General features: G+C 46.2%; 1 long non-coding RNA gene across 1 annotated transcript in view; it reads left to right on the forward strand.

Moving 5' to 3' along the window:
• The window catches only part of LOC143732276 (uncharacterized), a 93,253-nt gene extending 83,202 nt beyond the window's left edge, over nucleotides 1-10,051 (forward strand). The window contains exon 5 of the long non-coding RNA XR_013201085.1: nucleotides 9,733-10,051. This is a non-coding gene — a long non-coding RNA (uncharacterized LOC143732276). The remainder of the gene's footprint in view (nucleotides 1-9,732) is intronic.
• The last annotated feature ends 1,002 nt before the right edge of the window (nucleotides 10,052-11,053 follow it).

Below are 11,053 nucleotides of genomic sequence, written 5' to 3' on the forward strand. Positions count from 1 at the left end.
TCTTTGGGGAACGAATGCCCACTAGGCCACGCACCGAAGACAGGCCTGCCCAGGAGTGAAACTGATTCAGGCACTCAGCAGGACGAGAGCACACGTGCGCCAGGCGTACTGGGGAGGTGCAGACTATAGAACCTAATAAAAGTGTGTGGGGTAGCCCAACCGGCTGCCTCACAGATCTCCTGGAGGGGAACTCCCGAGAGGAGGGGCCTGGAGGACGCCATGCCTCTAGTAGACTGAGCCCTTATGGCCAGAGGTGAAGGCAAATTGCGCACCTCATAAGCCAAGGCAATAGCCTGCACAATCCAATTACTAATGGTTTGCTTGGATGCCGGGAGCCCTCTCCTAGGTGACCCGAAACACGCTAACAGTTGGTCCGACCTCCTCCAAGAAGAGGACCTCTCGAGATAAATACTCAAAGCTCTGACGAGGCAGAGCAAATGAAGCTTCTCTTCTTCTGCCGACACATGAGGTGGAGGATGGAAAGCCTGAAGGGTCGTAGACCTAGCCGTATTAGCAGGCACTTTAGGCACATAGCCCGGTCTCGGGTGCAAAAAGGCCTCAACCTTGCCAGGGGCAAACTCCAAGCAAGCTGGTGTCACTGCCAGGGCTTGGAGATCTCCCACCCTCTTAAGAGAGGTGATGGCTAAGAGAAAGACCAATTTGTAGGTAAGATCTTTAGGCGAAGCCGACTGAAGAGGTTCGAAGGGGGCCAGGGATAACCCTTCCAGAACCACTGCCAGGTCCCAGGCAGGAACCCTGGACCTGGTTGTCGGTCTCATCCTCCAAGTACCACGGAGAAAACGAATGACCAGCTGGTGCCTCCCCAGAGGCCCATCACTTAATGGTGCATGGAAAGCCGCAATGGCAGTGTAAGGAACTCAGCTTTTTGGAAATATTAATAATCAATAATATCTTGTTATTATTAATTATAAATATTTGGGTCAGTTAATTGGATTAACTTGATGTGGCTGAATTAATATTACAATCAATTAATCAGTTCTTCCAACGAACTATTTTGATTATTAATTTATTCTAATAAAAGGTATCTTCCATGGCCACCGAAGAATAATTATTTCTTCGCCTGTACAGTACATTGAGCCAGTAGCAAAAACCGTGATCGTAAAGTGACTTGTATTGCAAACAAAACAGAACCAAATACATATTATGTACAAGTTTTATTAACTAAATATAGATATTTATATGAATATAAATAAACTAAACAACATACACACATGAATACATAAATAGGTTAGTGATAGGATGAAATTGGAAACCGGAAGAGGGTCTATGAGAAGAACCTTCAGAATTTCATTTTCACATTTCATTGAATTGAATACTTGCATTTGTAATGGGAACAATTCTTGAAGTTGTTGAAAATTGGAGTCGTTGATGGTTCCGGCAGTGTCAAGTGGAAGTTGGTTGAGCGTTCTCTTTCTCCAGGAACGCATGACTGGTTTGGTGAAGGCCTGGGACTCTGTTGAGGCCACACCGAGCACCCAGGAGAAGTGAGGAAGTCGGAAGGATGGGTGATTGGAGTCGTTGTTGGTTGGAGTCTTTGTTCCAAAACTCCTGAGATTGTCCTTGGTTCTTTGTGAGAGAGTCTTCTCTCTTTTCCATGAGGCCGGATCTGGTTGGAATCGAGGCCTGCTGGGCCCTGGGGCCCCCGTGGAGGGGGAGGGGGCTCCCCAGTCTCACCAGAACAGTGTTGCGGCTGGATGAAAAAACTAAGAGAGGGCGGTCACTGTTGCCTGCCTCTGATATACCCTGAGAAAAGAACCAACCCCTAAGGTTTGAATGGACCTATGAGTAAGGTGACATGTCCGAGAGGGGAAGCGGCTCTTAGTTGATTTATGGTCTTTGTCCCCAGCATGCTTAGACTGTTCATTCAAGCTCAAATAGACATAACAAATTCACATTGCATTCTAAGAGAAGGTGATGTACATCAAAGTGTGTGTCATTAAATGAGGATTAATTTGCTAGGAAGCGTGATACAGGTGAGGTTATATTGACCGTTGGGTGGTTGTTCAACCACATACACCCCAATCAAACATACCATGTTGTTATACCTAATAGTACACGAGACAGTAAATCATCACAGTTTCTGTGAGGCATGTTCCTTCATAGATCAGAGTAACACCGCAAAGTTTATTTAATTAAAGATGGTCTCTCTCTCTTAAGCATGTGGCGCATGTGGCCACATTCCTTTGAGGTCGTAAAGTCTGTTATCAGTCTTAAAGTGTTCTGTAACCGGACACCCGGCTGACAAAGTAACTTCATTTGTGAAGTTAGTTTTGGGGGAGAGTTTCATAGACCTTTATATTCATTAAATATAGTGAATATGAATAATTAGTGTGTGTCTGATTGGTCCAGACCCTACAGCAGCCACGTACACCTGAAGCGTGGAAGGGGAGAGACCCGCAGAGAAACGATCTTGAAGAAGCTCCAGAACTGAAGCCACCGGGCAGTTAACTGGGTCTAAATTATGTTCTCTACACCAAGTAACGAAAACGTTCCACTTGAGGCCATATAATCTCCTAGTAGACAGAGCCCTAGAGCTAAGTATGGTTTCAACCACCCCGGCTGATAGACCAGCGTTTAGGTACTGAACCCCCTCAGAGGCCAGGCCCACAGTTTCCACAGCTCTGGTTGAGGGTGGAAGATTGTGCCCTCCACCTGAGACAATAGATCCCTCCTCAGAGGAATCTGCCATGGCTGAGCTATCAGGAGCAAAATTATATTTGAAAACCATACCCGGGTCGGCCACATTGGGGCAACCAGAAGTAGACTGATGCCCTCCTGACGGACCCGCTCCAGGACTGCCGGAAGCAGAGCGATCGGGGGAAATGCGTACAGGCGAAGCCTCGGCCAGGCCTGTACCCTGGCATCCAACCCCAGTGGGGCTGGATGTGAGAGGGAGAACCAAAGTGGACAGTGGGACGTCTCTCGAGACGCGAATAAATCCACTTCCATGGGCCCAAACCTCTCCCATATCAACTTCACCACATCTGGCTGAAGTCTCCATTCCCCGGGCCTCAGCCCCTGCCTCGACAGGATGTCTGCTCCCTGATTCTGAACCCCCGGAATATACATAGCTCTGATAGACAGTATTTTCCCTTGGGACCAGAGAATAACCTGATGCGCCAGTCTGCACAGAGGGCGCGATCTGAGTCCCCCTTGTCGGTTTAGATAAGCTACCACTGATGTATTGTCCGATCGTACTAGGACATGGTAACCCTTGATGTCTGGAAGGAAGCTCCTCAGAGCCCTGAACACAGCCAACATCTCTAGACAATTTATGTGCCAAGAATGATGATGGTCCTGCCACAGACCCCTGGCAAAGCGGCCGTCCATGACCGCGCCCCAGCCAGTGAGGGAGGCGTCTGTCGAAACGGTTTTCCGGCGACATGACGCTCCTAACACTGGCCCTTGGGACAGGAACCAAGGTTTCTTCCATATTATTAGAGAACGAAGGCATCTGCGCGTTACTCTGATCATACGAAATGGATTCCCCTTGGGGGAAAACCCCTTGGCTTTCAGCCACCACTGAAGGGGCCTCATGTGTAGAAGGCCCAAAGGTATAATGTTGGATGCCGCTGCCATGAGGCCCAGCAGTCTTTGGAATTGCTTTACAGTAGTGGCCTGGCCTAGCTTTAACTTGGACACCATCGCCAGAATGGACTCGATACGCGCCGGAGACAAGCGTGCCTGCATCGTAGTTGAGTTCCACACAACGCCTAGAAACGTTGTGGACTGGGACGGTTCTAACACACTCTTCTTTGTGTTGAGTCTCAACCCCAATTTTTGAATGTGGCCAAGGACGACATCTCGATGCCGAACTGCCATTTCTCGAGACTGGGCCAGAATGAGCCAGTCGTCGATATAATTCAGTATGCGGATGCCCTGAAGTCTCAGTGGAGCAAGTGCTGCATCCATACATTTGGTGAATGTGCGGGGAGAGAGTGCTAGGCCGAACAGAAGAACCCGATATTGGTAAGCTTCGCCCCCGAAAGCGAACCTCAGGAACCTCCTGTGACATGGAAGGATGGATACGTGAAAATAGTCGTCTTTTAGATCTATCGTGACAAACCAATCCTCGGATCTGATTTGACTCACGATGACAGGAATAGTGAGCATTTTGAACCTGAGCTTCATCAGAGACAGGTTCAAAACCCTGAGATCTAGAATTGGCCTCAACCCCCCATCCTTTTTTGGAACTATAAAGTACCGGCTGTAAAATCCGGACTCCCTGTCTGAATGAGGAACACGTTCTATGGCCTCCTTTAGCAGCAGAGATTGCACTTCTTGTTCCATCACCTGAGCCTGCTCTGGAACCACTGTAGTCTGCACCACCCCAGAACATTTGGGGGGGCGGTGCCCGAACTGCAGTCTGTACCCTGACTTTATTATATGCAGGACCCATGCAGATATGTTGGGAAGATGATACCATGCCTCTACAAAATCTACTAAGGGAACCAGCCTCTCGAGACTGGCCTCTGGTGTTTTTCGAGCACCCTTCTCGATCCCCTGAAGCGGAAGACCGGCAGGGTGTAGTCGATACGGTTTTCGTGACCATAACTGATGCTCGTTTTTTATTTTTCGAGAAAAACGACCCACAGTGCGTTCGCTGGAATATGATGCGGCCCGAAGTGTCACCGACGGCGGGCAACTCACATCGTTTCCTAGAGGGCTCCGCTGTGAGAACAACCTCGGTTGTTCTACAACGGAGGGGACAGCCCTCAGAGGTCCCAACACTCTGGCTAGGACCTCTTTCCTGAAACCCTCCTAGACTGAAGGACATCCCTTAAATCGCCCTTCTGGCTGGGGGGCTTCTGCTGGGAGCGTTTCCTCGGTTGCCAAGCTCCCGGAGGAGGGGCTCTAGAGGAAACGCTCTCCCTTTGCTCTGCCCGGTGTGAGGAGCTGGTTGATGGCTGGGGCTGATGTTCTTGCCCCACCCTACTCGATTTGGACTTCAATTTTCGGGGGAGGAACTGCTGGAACGCCGCAGATTGCTTCTTCTCCTCCTGAAACCTGTCGACGACCGATGTAACGGCGTCGCCGAACAGGCCAGAAGGCGAAAGCAGCGCATCCAGCAGAACAGATTTATCTTTCTCCTTTAGACCAGATAAATTGAGCCACAGATGCCTCTCCGTGGCCACCATAGCTGCCATAGAGCGGCCAATAGCGCGGGCCGTCTCTTTAGTGGCCCGGAGAGACAAATCTGTGGCTTTGCGCAACTCTGAAATATCTTCAGGAGTTGGCCCCTCTCCCTCGTCCAAATCTTTCAGGAGATCGGCCTGGTATGCCTGCAAGATAGCCATAGAGTGCAGACATGAACCAGCCCGACCTGCCGCCATGTAAGCCCTGACTATTAAAGCAGATGTATCTCTGCAGGGCATACTAGGCAGCGCAGGGGTTTTAAGGGAAGATGCCGACTCAGGAGATAGATAACCGGCTAGAGCTTCTTCGACTTTAGGCATCTTCCCATAACCCATATCCCGTGCCCCCACAACATTGCTATAATCGACAACAGATGGACGGGAGACACGGGACGAATGCGGTTTATCCCACGATCTCGAGATCTCTTTGTGGAGATCGGAGAAAAACGGCAAACCCCGCGCTGAGGCTGTGACCTGTGCCGCAGGAAACGCTCGTCTAACTTGCTTACGACTCGCGTTCCCTGCTCATCTTGTGGCCAGCTGATGTTAAGTCTGGCCACGGCACGAGTCTCAACCTCCACCAGCTCCTCATAAGCTTGGCCGTGAACTGGCGCGCTCGACTCACGGTCATCCTCGATGCTGATCACCTCTGCCTCCTCGGAAGCAGAGAGCTCAAGCACCGGGACCTGGTCGTGGGCAGAAGAAGCCGCAGCGCGGGCTTCTGCACCACTCACAGGGGCTTCGGGATCTTCAGATGAAGAATGAGAAAGTGCCGCAGCAGTCTCATTCTCATCTGCGAGATCCCGCTGCGAACCCCACGATCTGAGTCGCCGCGCCGCCTCAACAGACGCGGGACCAGAACCGCGGGGAACGCGAGCCTGACCGAGCTTATCAAAGCACGCCAGCCGGGAGCGCAGCACCCTCATGGGTAGTGCTTCACAGTGTACGCAGCTCCCTCGAGAGCTGCCTGGGCGTGCTGCGCTCCCAAACAGTTCACACACAAAACATGCGTGTCCCCATCCGTAATAAAACGAGGACAGGGGTGCACACACATTCTGAACTGCTGGCTGGCCATAATATATATAGGGATAGACAAACAACACCAAATAAGACAGACAGTCGTAACATAGAGTGCTTGCTGAAGAGTGAAAAAGCTAGTGTGTGTGTGTGCCGGCGTCGCTTTTATGCATCCGGTTATGCCGTCACATGTTACGTCATGACGCAACACCAATCAGGATTGGAATAGTTTCATTCATAATTCAGAGGCGCACGCTAAGGGAGCGTCCCCAAAGAGTCGATTCTCGACGCAGTGTTGAGTTCCCTCGAAAGGGAACTGTTGTCCGTTCAAAAGTATGCTAATGTTTTAAGCAGCACACTCCTCGCTCTCTCTCATCTATCTGCATGCAGTCGCAATTCATGTTAAGATTGCAATGCTGGAGTGTGTGCGTGTGTGTGTGTGTGTGTGTGTGTGTTAGGGTTAGGGTCTCGCCCCGCGCGAGAGAGAGGCGCGGGCGCGATCGAACTGTGTGTGTGTGTGTGTGTGTGAGAGAGAGGCACGGGCGCGATCGAACAGTGGAAACATAAAACATACTCCCTCATTTTGTTCATAGAGGTTATCATTCAAATTGCAAAGTGTTTACTTATATTTGTGTAACTTACACTCGCAATAAAACACAACATTGTGCTTTTGTCACACTCTAAACTCTTGTCAAGCTGTAACATACAACTGTCACCCAACCAAACGCAACATCCAACCCCATTTCAAAACAGTCTGTGGGTTACATCTTTTGGACATTAATCATATCGCATTGGTTTTCATTTCTTGTCTTCAGAGCAGTTACATATTCTGCACTGATTAAAAAAAATCAAATGTGTTTTTAATGGTAGCATAATTTTATACGAAAATCAATTATTAACCATTCAGATGAGAATATGGGTTAAATGAGAAGTTAGGGTTCATTAAAGTTAAGGAAAACAAATATATTGATCCGTGCTTAAAGGATAATTCAGGTATTTAGCACTTTGAGTCTATTTTCTAGTTTGTTTTGGATGAACTAAGTTAGAGTGGTGGGTAGAATTTTGACGATAGGTCCTGTCTCGACTTTTTTAATCTTTTAGAATCGCCTCTGGCCACTTCATAGTGAGTGTCTACGAGCATACACAAATATGTCCTTAAAACAACCCTTAACGTTTGTTTTCAAAACTGTGCAAGAAGGACTATTGCAGTTTATAACACAGCAGGTAGACGGCATCTTGAACACTGCATTCTTCCCTCCATGCAATTAAGTCTGGCGCCTTCTGTTTGTGCCGCGGATTCCCAAAATGCTTTGCGTTCACCACTGGTAACGTCACATCTCTATTGAAAACAAGGTTCACAATTATTTCCGATCACATGGACAAACTGTATTTCCTCTGCTTCCCCACAGAGTTGGCAGCATTATTCTTTCTTCAGTTAAGTGAGGCTTTATTGCTTTTGTTGTTCTCTCGGGGCCTTTAAGAAATGAAGTACTTGGCAAAATTGACAATCTAGGACATTTAGTAAGAGTTTTTATTGATATGAAGAAATGTTAAAATATCAAAGTGATCTAATGCAGCTAAAGGTCTACAGTAGACTAGACTAAACTGAGATGACCTGAAGTGTATTATATCTCCTTCCGAGCATCTGAAAGTATGTCGGTGCTCATTACCTTCAGAGAAATTCTTCTGTAAACCCTGATGTGACTTTATTGCTTTATTAGATTTCAAAAATGATCACTTAGCTACAAGCTTCATGCCATTCTAAATGAATTTGGGCTGAGGCTATATAAACAGGTAAACATTCAGTAATCCTCAAAAAATCTAGCGCTTTATAGTTATTCTAGACTTCCACTGAAGCCTTTTTTCTTATTGCTCAGAGATATATTGTTCAGACCTGCAGTCATAAGATTAAACATTTTCCTTAATTAAATTCTGTCTGTTTGTGTCAGTGTTATTTTAGTATCGCTTACATACTTTTATAGTTTTTCATTTTATTTTGAATAAGATATTTTTTGTATTTTCTGTTTTCATTTTAATTTTAGTTAAGTTTTAGTAATTTTGTTGTGTTATTGTCATTTAATGGTTATTATTATTTTAATGGTCCCATATTGTCAAAAATGAAATTTCCTGGCTTTGTTCATGATAACAGAGGTCTAGGGGCTATGGAAGTACCATATAAGTTTCAAAACAGTCAATCCATATACAAATGCACACAGCCTGCATAAAGTAGCTGTGCTTTTTCACAAGCTGTTGTGACTTCCATATAAACGTGAAGAACTACTCAGTCACCGCCTTCAGTCACCACCCCCACCAATGGTGGGTCACTCAGAAAACAACAGGCCAATCAGAAGAGAGGCTCATGAATATTAAGTAGACAGGCCAAAATCGACCTGTTCTTGGCAGAGCTCCTGAGAAAGGAGCTGTAAAAATATATATTGAGATGGTTTTTGGTACTTATACCGCAAATATATTCTTAAGGACATCAAAACCTAAAATAAAACTTTAGAAAGTTGTACAATGTGGGACATATAATGTCTGTATAATTTTTAACTAAAGGTACACATTTTTGTTCAAAATGATCTAAGTTTAGACCGGGCTGGATGGTTTTCACGGAAATTGCATACATACGCTACTCACCCGTGCATGTCTCGTCATATCCATAAAAAGAGAAAGGTTTCTCCGGCTACTTTGATGGTGTAGGAGTGGCATAGTTGTCAGAATGAGCGAGAAAGGTCGAAATGGAGCAGCTAATTCTCTTAGGGGAATCGGCCGTTTTAAAAAACACAAACCGAGGAGAGTTTGCTGGCAAAAAGAGAACGCGACAGAGCTCATAAAAAAACAAGCTTGGCTTTTCAGAGAGGGTGAGAATTGAGCATTTTAAATGTAAAAGAGATGCAGAGATGGTTTTTTTGTTACTCAGCATTTTATTAAACTCAACAATTGCCATATGTAGTTTATTAACAGAGTTCCTTTTAAAGCATTATCTATTATGAAGGGTATTTTCATTACGGCCTGTTATAGAGCTGTGCTGGAATTTATTTTAAAGGAAGTCCATTTGTCAGGGTTCTGCCCTGGCAGCTTTGTCTGTGTCTTTGTTGCATGCCTCTATGTTTGTGTTGTTTTTGAACATATGGTTTTGTTTGTGTTGGCCATGTGCTCCTTTGTTCCTGCCTCCTTGTTTCCCTGTACCACTCCCTCTTGTCTAGTTGAGTCCTCGTTGTCTGAGTGTGTTCACCTGTTCCTTGTCCGAGTGTTGTCACCTGTTTCTCATGTTCTCCGGTCCCTTGTTTGAGTCCTGGTTTACCTGAGTGTTCACCTGTTCCTAGTCCAAGTGTTGTCACCTGTTCCTCTTGTTCTTAGCTCCCTTTATATGTGTGCTCTTTCCCTCATGTGTTGCCAGTTTGTTAGATGTTGTGCCACTGTGTACTACTGTGTTACATAGTTTGTTTCTTATTACCAAAGTCATTAGTGTTTTATGTGTAGACGTTTTTTAGTGCTTTAGTTCTGCCATCGGTCCTGTCTGTCTTTTCTCCTGTGTCTCTAGTTCCTGTCCTGCTAGCAGAGCGTCCCTGGCTGCTTACACTCTTTGGTTTGGAGCAAACCTGGTGCTGAGCCTGAGATCCCTGAGTGCCTGGGGTTGAGTCTGCAATCCCTGAGTGCCTTGCTGTTGTGCTTGAAGATCCTGTCTGGCTATTGCTACTATTCTCAGTTCTCATACTACTCTGCCATTACTACTCCCCAGCCTACAGTCATTTTGTGCTTGTAACAACTGCTGCTCGGCTAGTTACAACTGCTGTCATTGTGTCTCAACCCTGCCTATTGTCTGGACTGTTCACCTATGCCACCACATCTTGTCATATGTCTACTGTTTGTCAATAAACCTGTTATCACTCATTCTGTATTTGAGTCCTCCTTGATAGACCCATGACACCATTAAAGGTTATAGCTACAGTAAAGTCTTTAACTAGTCACCTTGAGATCCTTTCAGTGTTGTGAGTAACCGTGTTACTGTAATTCCACTACTTAATTAGCGGTTACGAGCATGTAGCTAAATATTTATTTTAATCAAGTAACGCAATTACAATTAATGACATTTAAATGAGTTCGTTGCTCTCTTTTGTGAAAATGAACTCTTGCAGACAAGAAGACAGAAGCCTACTTTACCTGCATCTGATCTAATGTCGCAGGACCTTATTCTGGCGCAATGATACACCAATCGAACAATGAGCATCAAACCACAGCATGGCCGATAGTGCGTATAGAATGTGTTTTCTCTCCTGAATGTATGGACATTACTTTTCGCTCATCGAAATGAAAGACACCAAGTGTGTCCGAGAGCAGGCTCGACAGTGCGCGAGAGAGACCAAGTGTGTACGAGCATAATATAGTTTGTTTATTAATAGTAGAGTGCAGTCTTGTGGGTACCCCCCGGCCTGCGAGGGGCAATGGGGTTATGCGGTGAGCTGGATGAGGCCGAGTGCCGTGAGAGAGCGGCATGAGGCCGGTGGCGTGATTACTGATGAGTGCCACCTGCGCGACCGGTCTCGTATCTCTCACGGAGGAGCGTAAGCATAAAAGGAGGAGCGATGGCAGTGGAGATCGAGAGAGGCCAGGCCTTGACTTGTGTTGTGCTTGTTTTGTTATATGTGACAGCAGTCGTCCGTGAGGTGCTGCTGTCTTTTACTTTCGTTTTGTATTTGTTTTATTTTATGTCATTAAAGTCTTTTAATGTTCGCCGGTTCCCGCCTCCTTCTTCCTGTAACATCTAACCTTGTTACAGTGTCTCTCACATTGTCCCACAGCAACATTAAAACAGTGTAGATTAGTGTACAATGTTTTATAATAATAATTTATTCTATTTAGTGTCCATTTCATTCAAC

Source organism: Siphateles boraxobius, unplaced genomic scaffold (genome assembly GCF_051911475.1).
Source record: "Siphateles boraxobius isolate OS27281-9 unplaced genomic scaffold, OSU_SipBor_1 9, whole genome shotgun sequence".
Lineage (NCBI taxonomy): Eukaryota > Metazoa > Chordata > Actinopteri > Cypriniformes > Leuciscidae > Siphateles > Siphateles boraxobius.